At 34.5% G+C, this 15,598-nt stretch overlaps 1 non-coding gene across 1 annotated transcript; it reads left to right on the top strand.

Annotated features, from left to right (window-relative positions):
- The first annotated feature begins 15,002 nt into the window (after window positions 1–15,002).
- Window positions 15,003–15,109, top strand: LOC139851160 (small nucleolar RNA R71). Its single transcript, XR_011760518.1, has one exon. It is a non-coding gene; the product is annotated as a small nucleolar RNA R71 (small nucleolar RNA).
- The last annotated feature ends 489 nt before the right edge of the window (window positions 15,110–15,598 follow it).

Genomic DNA, 15,598 nt, shown 5'->3' with positions numbered 1-15,598 from the left:
ATACTTCTAGCCCTTTTCTCAAATGTTCTTCGTGCTCTTGATCATTCTTTGAGTAAATAAGTATGTCATCAATGAAAACAATGACAAACTTGTCAAGATATGGCCCACACACTCAGTTCATAAGGTCCATGAACACAGCTGGTGCGTTAGTCAATCCAAACGGCATAACCATAAACTCGTAATGACCATAATGCGTCCTAAAAGCAGTTTTTGGAATATCATCCTCCTTTACTCGCATTTGATGATATCCAGAACGTAAATCGATCTTCGAATAAACTGACGAGCCTTGTAGTTGATCAAATAAGTCGTCAATTCTCGGCAGTGGATAATGGGTTTTGATGTTAAGTTTGTTCAACTCTCTGTAGTCAATACACAACCTAAATGTACCATCCTTCTTCTTGACAAACAAAACAGGAGCTCCCCATGGTGATGTGCTTGGTCGAATGAAACCACGTTCTAATAGTTCTTGCAGTTGGCTTAGCAGTTCTTTCATCTCGCTGGGTGCGAGTCTATAAGGAGCACGAGCTATTGGTGCAGCTCCTGGTACAAGATCTATTTGAAATTCAACAGATCGATGTGGAGGTAGTCCCGGTAATTCTTTCGGAAATACATCGGGAAATTCTTTTACGACGGGAACATCATTGATGCTCTTTTCTTCAGTTTGTACTTTCTCGACGTGTGCTAGAACAGCATAGCAACCTTTTCTTATCAGTTTTTGTGCCTTCAAATTACTAATAAGATGTAGCTTCGTGTTGCCCTTTTCTCCGTACACCATTAAGGGTTCTCCTTCTTCTCGTACAATGCGAATTGCATTTTTATAACATACGATCTCTGCTTTCACCTTCTTCAGCCAATCCATGCCAACTATTACATCAAAACTCCCTAACTCTACTGGTATCAAATCAATTTTAAATATTTCGCTACCCAGTTTAATTTCTCGATTCCGGCATATATAATCTGCTGCAATTGATTTACCGTTTGCTAATTCGAGTAAAAATTTACTATCCAACAGCGTCAATGAACAACTTAATTTAGCACAAAAATCTCTACTCATATAGCTTCTATCCGCACCCGAATCAAATAAAACGTAAGCAGATTTATTGTCAATAAGAAACGTACCCGTAACAAGCTCCGGGTCTTCCTGTGCCTCTGCCGCATTAATATTGAAAACTCTTCCGCGACCTTGTCCATTCGTGTTCTCCTGGTTCAGACAATTTCTAATAATGTGGCCCGGTTTTCCACATTTATAACAAACTACATTGGCATAACTTGCTCCGACACTACTTGCTCCACCATTACTCGTTGCGACACCATTTGTTCCTTTCGTTCTGCTAACCCCTGGTCCGTAGACCTCACACTTCACTGTGCTATGGCCATTTCTTTTACACTTGTTGCAAAATTTGGTGCAGAACCCCGAGTGATACTTTTCACACCTTTGGCATAGCTGCTTCTGATTGTTGTTGTTGTTGCGGTTGTTATTGTTGTTGGAATGATTGTTGTAGTTGTTGTTATTATTGTTGTTGTTGTTGTTGGGCCGTTTGTTGTAGTTGCGATTGATGTTGCGATTGTTGGGATAGTTGTTGCGATTATTGTTGTAATTGCTGTTGTTATTGTATTGGTGATTCTTATCACCATTTTCCTCCCACTTTCTTTTGACTTGCTTCACATTGGCCTCTTCAACCGCCTGTTCTTTAATTCTTTCCTCAATCTGGTTACTAGTTTGTGAGCCATTCTACATGCCTGTTGTATGGAGGCGGGCTCGTGTGAACTTATATCTTCTTGGATTCTTTCCGGTAATCCTTTTACAAACACGTCGATCTTCTCTTCCTCATCTTCGAACGCTCTCGGACACAATAGGCACAATTCTGTGAATCGTCTTTCGTACGTGGTAATATCAAATCCTTGGGTTCGTAACCCTCTAAGTTCTGTCTTGAGCTTATTGACCTCAGTTCTAGGACGGTACTTCTCATTCATCAAGTGCTTGAATGCTGACCACGGTAGTGCGTAAGCATCATCTTGTCCCACTTGCTCTAGATAGGTATTCCACCATGTTAACGCAGTACCTGTGAAGGTATGCGTAGCGTACTTCACTTTGTCCTCTTCAGTACACTTACTTATGGCAAATACCGATTCGACCTTCTCGGTCCACCGTTTTAATCCGATCGGTCCTTCGGTTCCATCAAATTCCAAAGGTTTGCAGGCAGTGAATTCTTTGTAGGTGCATCCTACACGATTTCTTGCGCCGTTACCTGCATTGCAAGATTTGGAGTTATTGTTGGTATGTAGCGCAGCCTGTACTGCGACTATGTTTGCAGCAAGAAAGGTACGAAATTCCTCTTTGCTCATATTCATGGTTTGTCGAGTAGTCGGTGCCATTTCCTTCAAATAGTCAAATGAAACAAGTTAATCATACAGAATATTAAGAGTAGTCAATAGTATCTCGTAGCATAATATGAACTCATTTATAAAAGCTTTTTCTTCATATTAGCGTTTTATAAGTTTAAATTCGGGTAGTACCTACCCGTTAAGTTCATACTTAGTAGCTAATATACAATTCAACTACTACAATTCTATATGAAAAACTGATTATAATAATATTTCGCGTTCAAACGTTTACACAATATTTTACAAACTTACAATACCGCTTATTTTACATATAGCATGAAATATAGCACACGATAACTTTGATACAAGATAGTTGTGAAGATAATTCTAGCTAGTACACAAATCGTTCAGCAAAGGCAATAAAAAGACACGTAATTCATACGTCCAGAAACAAGTCATGCATTCTGGTTTTACTAGGACTACTTCCCATCCTTGCTCTTGTGGAACATAACCGTTATGGCCGTTGATAAGACAGCGTGTTGTAACATCGTCAAAGGGACGAGGGTTACGTAATGTCCAACAGACCCGTAACAATCTAAAAACCTCATTTCTTACCCCAATTACCGACTCCGTCACTTGTGGGAACGTTTTGTTTAATAGTTGTAGCCCGATGTTCTTGTTCGCACTTTGGTGAGAAGCGAACATTACTAATCCGTAAGCATAACATGCTTCTTTATGTTGCATGTTAGCCGCTTTTTCTAAACCACGAAGTCCTATATTCGGATATATTGAGTCAAAATAATTTCTTAACCCGTTGCGTAAAATAGCATTTGGGTTCCCCGCAATATATGCGTCAAAGTAAACACATCGTAACTTATGGATTTCCCAATGTGATATCCCCCATCTTTCGAACGAAAGCCTTTTATAAACCAAGGCATTCTTGAAACGTTCTTCGAATGTCTTACAAACTGATCTCGCCTTAAATAGTTGTGCCGAGAAATTCTGACCGACTCTAGACAAGATTTCATCAATCATGTCTCCGGGTAGGTCTCTTAAAATATTGGGTTGTCTATCCATTTTGTGTTTTTATACTGTAAAATAGACAAGAGTTAGTTTCATAAAAAAATACTTATTAATACAAGAAATTTTTACATATATCATAAAGCATAAGCACACTATATTACATATATTACACCACACGATTACAACTATCTTATTCCGACTCGCTCGTTTCTTCTTCTTCGGTTTTGGTTCGTTTTGCCAAGTTTCTAGGGATATATGATGTTCCCCTAATACGAGCCGTCGTTTTCCACATTGGTTTAGAAAAACCTGGTGGTTTAGAGGTTCCCGAGTTATTGTCACAACTTAAGAAATACGGGTGTTGACGATACATATAAAGTTCATCGGGTTTGGAATCAAATTTCTCTATTTTTATGCCCTTTCCCTTATTGTTCTCTTTTGCCTTATTAAATTGTGTTGGGGTAATTTCTATAACATCATCGGAATCCTTGTCGGGATCCGATTCATCGGAGAATTGGTAATCCTCCCAATACTTTGCTTCCTTGGCGGAAACACCATTGACCATAATTAACTTTGGTCGGTTGGTTGAGGATTTTCTTCTACTTAACCGTTTTATTATTTCCCCCACTGGTTCTATTTCTTCTTCCGGTTCCGATTCTTCTTCCGGTTCCGACTCTTCTTCCGGAACTTGTGAATCAGTCCACGAATCATTTCAATTTACATTTGACTCTTCATTATTATTAGGTGAGTCAATGGGACTTATTCGAGAGGTAGACATCTATCACATAATATCAAACACGTTAAGAGATTAATATATCACATAATATTCACATTATATATATATATATATATATATATATATATATATATATATATATATATATATATATATATATATATATATATATATATATATATATATAAGTTTCCAACAAAATTTGTTAAGCAATCATTTTTCAAGTAAACACGGTCGAAGTCCAGACTCACTAATGCATCCTAACAAACTCGATAAGACACACTAATGCAAAATTCTGATTCTCTAAGACCAACGCTCGGATACCAACTGAAATGTCCCGTTCATATTGATTATAAACGTTCCATATTAATTGATTTCGTTGGGAGGTTTTGACCTCTATATGAGACGTTTTTCAAAGACTGCATTCATTTTTAAAACAACCATAACCTTTATTTTATCAATAAAGGTTTCAAAAGCATTACGTAGATTATCAAATAATGATAATCTAAAATATACTATTTACACACGACCATTACATAATGGTTTACAATAGAAATATATTACATCGACATATGTTTCTTAAATGCAGTTTTTACACAATATCATACAAACATGGACTCCAAATCTTGTCCTTATTTTAGTATGCAACAGCAGAAGCTCTTAGTATTCACCTGAGAATAAACATGCTTTAAACGTCAACAAAAATGTTGGTGAGTTATAGGTTTAACCTATATATATATATATCAAATCGTAACAATAGACCACAAGATTCCATATTTCAATACGCATCCCATACATAGAGATAAAAATCATTCATATGGTGAACACCTGGTAACCGACATTAACAAGATGCATATATAAGAATATCCCCATCATTCCGGGACACCCTTGGGATGTGATATAAATTTCGAAGTACTAAAGCATCCGGTACTTTGGATGGGGTTTGTTAGGCCCAATAGATCTATCTTTAGGATTCACGTCAATTAGGGTGTTTGTTCCCTAATTCTTAGATTTCCAGACTTAATAAAAAGGGGCATATTCGATTTCGATAATTCAACCATAGAATGTAGTTTCACGTACTTGTGTCTATTTTGTAAATCATTTATAAAACCTGCATGTATTCTCATCCCAAAAATATTAGATTTTAAAAGTGGGACTATAACTCACTTTCACAGATTTTTACTTCGTCGGGAAGTAAGACTTGGCCACTGGTCGATTCACGAACCTATAACAAATATGTACATATATATCAAAGTATATTCAAAATATATTTACAACACTTTTAATACATTTTGATGTTTTAAGTTTATTAAGTCAGCTGTCCTCGTTAGTAACCTACAACTAGTTGTCCAACGTTAGATGTACAGAAAAAAATTGATATATATTATCTTGAATCAATCCACGACCCAGTGTATACACGTCTCAGGCTAGATCACAACTCAAAGTATATATATTTTTGGAATCAACCTCAACCCTGTATAGCTAACTCCCACATTACTGCATATAGAGTGTCTATGGTTGTTCTAAATAATATATACACATGGGTCGATATGATATGTCAAAACATTTGCATACGTGTCTATGGTATCCCAAGATTACATAATATACTAGAATACATGTATAATACAATATAAGTTAGCTAGGATATGATTAATATAGATTTGTTACCAATTTTCACGTTGCTACAACAAGAAAAATTATCCAATCTTGTTTTACCCATAACTTCTTCATTTTAAATCCGTTTTGAGTGAATCAAATTGTTATCGTTTCATATTGAACTATATTTTATGAATCTAAACAGAAAAAGTATAGGTTTATAGTCAGAAATATAAGTTACAAGTCATTTTTGTAAAGTTAGTCATTTCAGTCGAAAGAACGACGTCTAGATGACCATTTTAGAAAACATACTTTCACTTTGAGTTTAATCATGATTTTTGGATATAGTTTCATGTTCATAAGAAAAATCATTTTCCCAGAAGAACAAATTTTAAATCAAAGTTTATCATAGTTTTTAATTAACTAACCCAAAACAGCCCGCGGTGTTACTACGACGGCGTATGTCCGGTTTTATAGTGTTCTTCGTGTTTCCAGGTTTTAAATCATTAAGTTAGCATATCATATAGATATAGAACATGTGTTTAGTTGATTTTAAAATTCAAGTTAGAAAGATTAACTTTTGTTTGCAAACAAGTTTAGAATTAACTAAACTATGTTCTAGTGATTACAAGTTTAAACCTTCGAATAAGATAGCTTTATATGTATGAATCGAATGATGTTATGAACATCATTACTACCTCAAGTTTTCTGGATAAAGTTACTGGAAATGAGAAAAATGGATCTAGCTTCAAAGGATCCTTGGATGGCTTGAAAGTTCTTGAAGCAGAATCATGACACGAAAACAAGTTCAAGTAAGATTTCCACTCGAAATAAGATTGTTATAGTTATAGAAATTGATTCAAAGTTTGAATATGAGTATAACCTTGTATTAGAAATATATATTACTGTAAATAAGAAAGATTTCTTGAGGTTGGATGATCACTCTACAAGATTGGAAGTAAGCTAGCAAACTTGGAAGTATTCTTGATTTTATGAAACTAGAACTTGTAGAATTTATGAAGAACACTTAGAACTTGAAGATAGAACTTGAGAGAGATCAATTAGATGAAGAAAATTGAAGAATTAAAGTGTTTGTAGGTGTTTTTGGTCATTGGTGTATGGATTAGATATAAAGGATATGTAATTTTGTTTTCATGTAAATAAGTCAAGAATGATTACTCATATTTTTGTAATTTTATGAGATATTTCATGCTAGTTGCCAAATGATGGTTCCCACATGTGTTAGGTGATTCACATGGGCTGCTAAGAGCTAATCATTGGAGTGTATATACCAATAGTACATACATCTAAAAGCTGTGTGTTGTACGAGTACGAATACGGGTGCATACGAGTAGAATTGTTGATGAAACTGAACGAGGATGTAATTGTAAACATTTTTGTTAAGTAGAAGTATTTTGATAAGTGTCTTGAAGTCTTTCAAAAGTGTATGAATACATATTAAAACACTACATGTATATACATTTTAACTGAGTCGTTAAGTCATCGTTAGTCGTTACATGTAAGTGTTGTTTTGAAACCTTTAGGTTAACGATCTTGTTAAATGTTGTTAACCCATTGTTTATTAAATCAAATGAGATGTTAAATTATTACATTATCATGATATCATGATGTATTAATATATCTTAATATGATATATATACATTAAATATCGTTACAAAGATAATCGTTACATATATGTCTCGTTTCAAAATCATTAAGTTAGTAGTCTTGTTTTTACATATGTAGTTCATTGTTAATATACTTAATGATATGTTTACTTATCATAATATCATTTTAACTATATATATATATCCATATATATGTCATCATATAGTTTTTACAAGTTTTAACGTTCGTGAATCGCCGGTCAACTTGGGTGGTCAATTGTCTATATGAAACCTATTTCAATTAATCAAGTCTTAACAAGTTTGATTGCTTAACATGTTGGAAACACTTAATCATGTAAATAACAATTTCATTTAATATATATATATATATATATATATATATATATATAAACATGGAAAAGTTCGGGTCACTACACCTTCAATCCTAAAGTATCCACCTATTCCCTACACACCATCAGTGGACCCCCTTGATCCCTATCTACACCCAAATACTCTCCAATGAGAGTAACAAAAATACCTCCTCCTATTACTCCCCCGTCCTGTATTCCTGCCACTACTTTGGACAGATAAAAACCAACACAGTAGGGGATATTAACAAAGCTTCTAGGGTTTTGAATACACTTAAGGTAAAATAAATCGTGTAAGGTCATCTTCTCCTTGTTTTTACCTCTTTGTGTAATCGAATTAGCTAAAAATCTATGTATAATACGTAGCTCTGCTTTGTTAATATCTAAATAGGAGTGTTTTCCTCCCAGCGTAAAAACATTATAATCTGACATACGCATCCAGACGGCATCCGCGTCAAAATTCCTATCTACCCGCTCCCCATGATAAATCAAATTTGTACAATCGGGTAGTAGTAATTCACCAGGAGTGTAAATCTATAAAGCCCTGGCCATGTCCAGCATGGACATCCTGTACATCCTACGGCTAAGTAAAAATCTAAGAAAACTTCTATCATCTAACCTAACTACATCCACATTAAGTGATATAGTACTCATAAGCTCAATACACCATTCCTTATATACAGGCCTACGAATGGTGAATAAACGTCGGGTAATCTCTCCAACTTCGATCAAATCTCAAATTCGGATGCAACTGTTCTTCATGAATCGTTGGGTGTGCTATTATCGGATGAATCGGAAAAATTACATAGGCATTAACATATTCTTGTTGCGGATCATAATATGGTACGTGTTGATCAGGTTGTTGTTGTTCCTATTGTTGCTCCTGTTCAGGTTCTGGTTCATATTGTGGCTCATATTGCATTTCTGGTTCAGGTTCTGGAGTAGGTTGCCTAGATGATGATGATGATGCACCATCAGTATCGGTATTTTTCTGCAAAACACATTAAACACAAAATTTGTGCATCCAAATATGCATTAGTGTTAGCAAAATAACAACTTGAAACAATTACAATAACATGTTTAATCAAAATTAAACTTATACACATTTTCACAATTTTAACAATTCTACACTTTTTCAAATAAGCATATATGAAAATGTTTACAAAGTTCATAAGCATTCAACTCAAATAACATGTTAAAATAACCATTACTATCAATTAAAAATGTTTCAAATGGCATTTACATCAATTTAATCAAGTTCATGAATTTTAAAACAAAAATGTACTTTATTTCATTAAGCTAAAAATGTGATTTCTAAAAATTCGTCGTGAGTTGAAAACTAGGTCGTTGAAAACTAGGTCGTTGAACCGAAATTGCTTTACCCGAGGGCGGGACCAGAACTTAAATTTAAAATGCATAAAATTAAAAATTCATATTATTAAAATTAAAAATTCACACCAAATTTATATTATATTTTTGTTTTTATAGATACAAACTTATATTAAAAATATTAATTTTTCAAATATTTACAAACTTAAATATATTGATTTTAAAAAATTTACAATATTAATTTAATATTTATATATTAATTTTAAAAACATAGTAAAAAAATAAAATTAAAAATCTTTTTGGTCTTTTATCCCACTTTAATCAATCAAATATTATCAAAAATATACGCCCCTCTTTTTGGTAAAGTAATTTCGACTATATTATCTAGTTTTACTCCTGACGAATTTCTGAAATATTTTGGATTGATTGATTAAAGATATTTATACCTTAAGAATAAACGATAAATTTCGCAGTGATGTAATAAATTTTTGTATGATATCAATAATTTCGATTACGCATACCTAATTTTATTGAATACCAATTTAATACTTTATAGAGAACGATTCAGCGTTTATTATCAAAAGGTTAAAAGCAATAAAAATAAAAATAAAAACTGTACATACTTACCTATGAGAAAGAATTCTCAGAGACCTGCTTTAGCCGACTCATAGGAGAGTCGTGTGATTTGGTTCTCCATAGCTACGTAAGTGTAACCTCGATTCTTCAATATCTTTTCTTCTAAACATATAAATGGTCCTTCTCTGCATAGAGTAACAAATTCGGTATTTGAATATGTTTGATTATTTGAACGTTTACCTTCGTGTGACCATTTTCCGCATTTTTAACATCTTTTAAGGTGTCGTGCTCTTCTTTTCGTTGCGGATTTTGATTTTCCTTTACCAAAATGTATCTTATGATGATCTTTTCTGAGCTCTTTTCTTACTCCGTCCATTTTGCTTCTTATGAATGATACCAATTCACTCGAAAGGGTGTCATTATTACGTTTATTAATCATAGCATGTAGCATGAGACCATGGTTCAGATCAAAGGAATTCTTCATCTCGTAAAACCTAAAAAAATAAAAATTCAGAATGGGGGAAGAAGACTAGTTCTTTAGGGTCTGCTAGGGAAAGACCATTCAGATTCCATTCTCGGAAACTACACGAAAATAGAATATCTAACTCTAACAGAAATATATATTACCCTAAAAAGATTCGAACCTTCCCACACTTAGTTAGTTGAAGTGTCGAAATTGTGATTAACTTCATCTTCAACTTCCATCAGATTATCTATGTAATGTTTAACTCTGTGACCATTAACCTTAAATTCAACTCTATTTGAATTTATTAACTCTATTGTTCCGTATGGAAAAACTCTTTTGACTATGAATGGTCCAGACCATCTTGATTTCAATTTTCCAGGAAATAGCTTGAATCGTGAATTGAAAAGAAGGACTCTGTCTCCTTCTTTAAATTCTTTTGAACTTCTGATTCTTTTATCATGCGATTTCTTCGTTCTTTCTTTATAGATTAACGAATTTTCGTATGCTTCATGTCTTAATTCTTCTAATTCATTTAGTTGACTTAACCGTAGATGTCCGGCTTCATGTAAATCAAGATTACATGTCTTCAAAGCCCAAAATGCTTTATGTTCAATTTCTACTGGAAGATGACATGCTTTTCCGTAAACGAGTTTGAAAGGTGTGGTGCCAATTGGAGTTTTGTAGGCTGTTCTAAAAGTCCAGAGTGCATCCTCCAATTTCATGGACCATTCCTTCGGATTTGATCCTACGGTTTTCTCTAGAATACATTTTAATGCTCGGTTGGTATTTTCAACTTGTCCACTTGTTTGTGGATGATAAGCGGTTGAGATTTTATGAGTTACTCCATATCTTTTGAGAACTTTCGCAAGTTGATTATTGCAAAAATGAGTACCCCGATCACTTATTAAAGCTTTCGGTGTTCCAAACTTAGCAAAAAGACGTTTTAAGAAGTTAACTATAACTCGTGCGTCGTTAGTTGGGAGAGCTTGTGCTTCCGCCCATTTAGATACATAATCAATGGCAATGAGAATGTAGAGATTATTATGAGAATTTGGAAATGGACCCATAAAGTCAATACCCCAAACGTCAAATACTTCACATACTTGAATGACATTTTGTGGCATTTCATCACGTTGACTTATTTTTCCTGCCTTTTGACAAGCATCACAGGATTTGCAAAGAAGGTTTGCGTCTTTGAAAATTGTAGGCCAATAGAATCCAACATCGTAAACTTCTCTTGCTGTGAGTTGAGGCCCATAATGCCCTCCTGTTGGTCCTGTGTGACAATGGTTTAAGATTTGACTGGCTTCATCCCCGAATACACATCGGTGTATTATTCCATCGGCACAACTTTTAAACAAATGTGGATCTTCCCAAAAATAGTGTTTTATATCACTAAAGAATTTCTTTCGTTTTTGGTACGACAACTCTTTTTCAAGGAATCCACATACTAAGTAGTTTGCATGGTCTTCAAACCATGGAATTTCATTATAATCTATCTTCAATAGATATTCATCAGGAAAGTTATCTTGTATGGCCGATTCATTTAGAACTTCTAATTCAGGATTTTCAAGACTAGAAAGATGATCAGCGGCGAGGTTTTCTGCTCCCTTTTTGTCTCGAATTTCAATATTGAACTCTTGTAGGAGTAAGATCCAACGGATTAATCGTGGTTTGGCATCTTGTTTTGAAAATAGGTATCTAAGAGAAGAATGGTCGGTATAGACCACCGTTTTAGCTAGAACGAGATATGAACGAAATTTGTCAAAAGCAAAGACAATAGCAAGGAGTTCTTTTTCAGTAGTTGTGTAATTCGTTTGTGCTCCTTGTAATGTCTTACTATCGTAATAAATAGGTTGAAATCGTTTTTCAATCCTTTGTCCTAAAACGGCTCCCATTGCAAAATCACTTGCATCGCACATAAGTTCAAATGGTAGATTCCAATTTGGAGTTATCATGATCGGCGTATTAGTGAGTTTTTCTTTAAGAATATTAAAAGATTTGATACATTCATCTGAAAAGATGAATGGAGCATCCTTTTCTAGGAGTTTATTCATAGAAGTGGCAATTTTAGAAAAATCTTTTATGAAACGTCGGTAAAAAATGGCATGCCCTAGAAAACTCCTAACTCCTCTAACATTGGTGGGATGTGGAAGTTTAGCAATTACATCTACTTTAGCTCTATCCACTTCAATTCCTTCCTTTGAAATTTTATGACCAAGAATGATGCCTTCTTTAACCATGAAATGGCATTTCTCCCAATTAAGTACTAGATTTGATTGTTCGCATCTAATTAGCATTCGTTCAAGATTAACTAGACATGTTTCAAAAGTACCACCGAAGACTGAAAAGTCATCCATGAAAACTTTCATGCATTCTTCTATCATGTCATGAAAAATTGCCATCATACACCTTTGAAAGGTTGCAGGGGCGTTGCAAATTCCAAATGGCATGCGTTTGTAAGCAAAAGTACCATAAGGGCACGTGAACGTGGTTTTCTCTTGATCTTCGGGTGCTATTGGGATTTGAAAGTATCCGGAAAAACCGTCAAGAAAATAATAGTAACTATTTCCGGCTAATCTTTCCAACATTTGATCAATGAAAGGTAAGGGAAAGTGATCTTTTCTGGTGGCGTCATTTAATTTTCTATAATCAATACGAACGCGCCATCTTGTTACAGTCCTAGTAGGAATAAACTCATTTTTTCATTTGTGATGACAGTCATGCCTCCTTTCTTAGGTACGCATTGAACTGGGCTTACCCATGGACTATCAGAGATTGGATAAATTAAACCTGCATCTAGTAGTTTAATAATTTCTTTCTTAACAACATCTTGCATATTAGGATTTAGTCTTCGTTGGCGTTGCACATACATTTTATGACCTTCTTCCATAAGGATTTTATGTGTGCAATACGAAGGACTTATTCCTTTAATATCATGAATTTTCCATGCAATAGCTGATTTATGAGCTTTTAACACAGAAATGAGTCGAGATTTTTCATTTTCAGTAAGAGAAGACGATATTATTACAGGTAATTCAGATTCACCATGTAAATAAGCATATTCTAAATGGTTTGGAAATGGCTTTAACTCTAATGTCGGTGGTTCTTCTATCGATGATTTGTATCGATATTTGTCTTCCTCTTTTAGCATTTAAATTTCTTCTGTTGTTGGTTCATATCCATTAGCTATAAGTGTAGCTAACATTTCAGCTTCATCAATTGGTTCAGTTCCTTCTCCTAAAGAACATTCTCCAGTTCCTTGTAGTTCTGGAAATTCTTCTAACAATTCTGCATGTGAATCTATAGTTTGAATATAATAACATGTATCATCTACAGATTGCGGTTGTTGCATGGCTCTATCAACAGAAAAGGTAACACTCTCGTCCTCTATACTTAGGGTTAGTTTCTTACCGAACACGTCTATTATTGCTTTAGCCGTGTTTAAGAATGGTCTTCCTAATATAAGAGGAACTCGAGAATCTTCTTCCATGTCCAGAATAACAAAATCTACTGAAAATACTAAAGTACCAACTTTAACTAGCATGTTTTCCATTATCCCTCTAGGATATTTTACTGATCGATCGGCTAGTTGTATGCTTATTCGTATTGGTTTCAATTCTCCAAGGTCTAGTTTAGCGTATAGTGAATACGACATTAAATTTATACTAGCACCTAGGTCTGCCAATGCTTCTATTGAACTAAGACTACCCAGAAAACATGGAATTGTGAAACTTCCTGGATCTGATAATTTTTCTGGTATCTTATTCAACAGCACTGCAGAACAATTAGCATTCATAGTAACAGCCGAGAGTTCTTCCATTTTCTTTCTATTTGTGATTAGATCTTTCAGAAATTTAGCATATCTGGGTATTCCTGAAATTACATCAATGAAAGGAAGATTTACATTTATTTGTTTAAACATATCCAAAAATTTGGATTGCTCGGCTTCAAGTCTTTCTTTTCTCATTTTACTCGGGTAAGGAAGTGGTGGTTGGTATGGTTTAACATAAGGTTTAGCCTTAACTGTGTTATCTTCATTAACCTTTTCAACTATCGGTTCTTTTTCCTTTTCTTGCTCAGGTTGTGGTTCTTGTGGAGTAGGAATAGAGTCATCAGAAATTACAGGTATTTCAGGTGGTTTAAGTGTGATACCACTTCCCGTGGTAATGGCTTTAGCTGTTTCATTCCGGGGGTTAGCATTTGTATCACTAGGTAAACTTTCCGGGTTTCTTTCACCTATCAACCTTGCTAGGTTGCTTATTTCTTGTTCCAGATTTTGGATTGAAGCTTGTTGATTTCTAAATGCTTGGGCATTTTGTTCATTCGTTTGTTTCTGAGATGTGAAAAACTGAGTTTGAGATTCAACTAGCTTCGACATTCCATCTTCTAAATTTGGCTTTTTATCATCGGTTTGTGGTGGTTTGTTTTGAAAAATAGGTCTTTGCTGATTGTAAGTATTATTGGATACTTGTTGATTGCTAGGACCTTGTTGGTTGTTGTATGGAACATTTCGGTTATAATTCTGATTTTGATTGTAGATTGGTCTTGGCGGTTGATAATTATTCTGATAATTATTTCCAGGCCTTTAGTTCATGTATTAAACATTCTCTCTTTGTTTCATTGTTTGTTCAATACTGAGACAATCTTTTGTCAAATGTGGTCCTCCACACTGCTCACAACTAATTCGTATTGAGTGAATATCTTTAGTCATCTTTTCCATTCGTCTCTCGACAGCATCTATCTTTGCAGAAATGGAATCGAAGTCATGGCTAGAATCGGCTCTAGCTGCATTAGATAATCTAACGATATCTTTTTCTTGATGCCACTCATGTGAGTGGGAAGCAGTGTTATCAATAATTTTGTAAGCTTCAGTTACGGTTTTCTTCATAATGGAACCACCAGCTGCTATATCGATGTATTTTCGTGTAGTGATGTCGCATCCTTGGTAGAATATTTGTTCTATTTGATAAGTGTCTAAACCATGTTGCGGACATCCTTTCAATAACTTTCCAAATCTTGTCCATGCTTCATATAGAGTTTCATTTGGCTTTTGTGTGAACGTAACAATTTCTCCTTGAAGTCTAACGGCTTTAGATGCCGGAAAGAATTGTTTAAGAAAATTTTCAACTAAGACATCCCATGTATCAATCGCCCCTTCAGGTAACGATTCTAACCAATCTTTGGCTTCTCCCTTTAAAGTCCAGGGAATTAACATGAGATATATCTGTTCATCCTCAACTTCTCGGATTTTAAATAGAGTACAGATTCTATTAAAGGTACGAAGATGTTCGTTTGGATCTTCCTTCGGCACACCACTAAATTGGCATTGATTAGTTACCATGTGTAGAATTTGTCCTTTGATTTCATAATTTGGCGCATTAATGTCTGGTTGAGTAATTGCGTGACCTTGACCAGTGCGTTTAGCTCTCATTCGGTCTTCCATACTTAGAGGTTCCAGATTTTCCATGATTGAATTTGTTGAATCTGAATCACTAGAGGATTCTGATTTAATGGTTTGTTCCTCGACAATCTCTGTTTGAATGATTGGTGGTTCCGGAGGAAAGATTAATGG

The sequence above is a fragment of the Rutidosis leptorrhynchoides genome, chromosome 5, assembly GCF_046630445.1.
Source record: "Rutidosis leptorrhynchoides isolate AG116_Rl617_1_P2 chromosome 5, CSIRO_AGI_Rlap_v1, whole genome shotgun sequence".
NCBI classification, from domain to species: Eukaryota; Viridiplantae; Streptophyta; class Magnoliopsida; order Asterales; family Asteraceae; genus Rutidosis; species Rutidosis leptorrhynchoides.
This window is presented reverse-complemented; position numbering and strand designations above follow the sequence as displayed.